The sequence below is a fragment of the Nomia melanderi genome, unplaced genomic scaffold, assembly GCF_051020985.1.
Source record: "Nomia melanderi isolate GNS246 unplaced genomic scaffold, iyNomMela1 scaffold0014, whole genome shotgun sequence".
Classification (NCBI taxonomy): domain Eukaryota; kingdom Metazoa; phylum Arthropoda; class Insecta; order Hymenoptera; family Halictidae; genus Nomia; species Nomia melanderi.
In genome coordinates this window covers 7,003,016-7,003,970 of record NW_027475130.1, presented here as the reverse complement: position 1 = coordinate 7,003,970, position 955 = coordinate 7,003,016, and positions in this window count along the sequence as shown.

Below are 955 nucleotides of genomic sequence, written 5' to 3'. Positions count from 1 at the left end.
CAAAGTGCATTGTCTGTAGGAGACCCTGGCGCATGAACCTGTGCAGCGGGAACGACCTCGGACCACCAGGTGCCGAGAAAACGACCGTCTCATGGGGCCGGACGCTCAGGGTCAGTGAAAAATCCAATATATATCTGGTGATATCTCGGGTGCTATTAGAGATAGCGCAATAAACCAAAGTGAATTATCTGCAGGAGGCCCTGGCGCATGAATCTGTGCAACGGGAACGACCTCGGACCACCAGGGGCCGAGAAAACCACAGTCTCATGGGGCCGGACACTCAGGGTCTGGGGAAAATCCAATATAGATCTGGTGATATCTCGGGTGCTATTACAGATAGCGCAATCAACCAAATTGTATTATCTGCAGGAGGCCCTGGCGCATGAATCTGTGCAACGGGAACGACCTCGGACCACCAGGGGCCGAGAAAACCACAGTCTCATGGGGCCGGACACTCAGGGTCAGGGGAAAATCCAATATAGATCTGGTGATATCTCGGGTGCTATTACAGATAGCGCAATAAATCAAAGTGCATTACCTGTAGGAGGCCCTGGCGCATGAATCTGTGCAGCGGGAACGTCCTCGGACCTCCAGGGGCCGAGAGAACGACCGTCTCATGGGGCCGGACACTCAGGGTCAGGGTAAAATCCAATATATATCTGGTGATATCTCGGTTGCTATTACAGATAGCGCAATAAATCAAAGTGCATTGTCTGTAGGAGGCCCTGGCGCATGAATCTGTGTAGCGGGAATGACCTCGGACCACCAGGGGCCGAGAGAACGACCGTCTCATGGGGCCGGACAATCAGGGTCAGTGAAAAGTCCAATATATATCTGGTGATATCTCGGGTGCTATTACAGATAGCGCAATAAATCAATGTGCATTGTCTGTAGGAGACCCTGGCGCATGAATCTGTGCAGCGGGAACGACCTCGGACCACCACGGGCCGAGAAA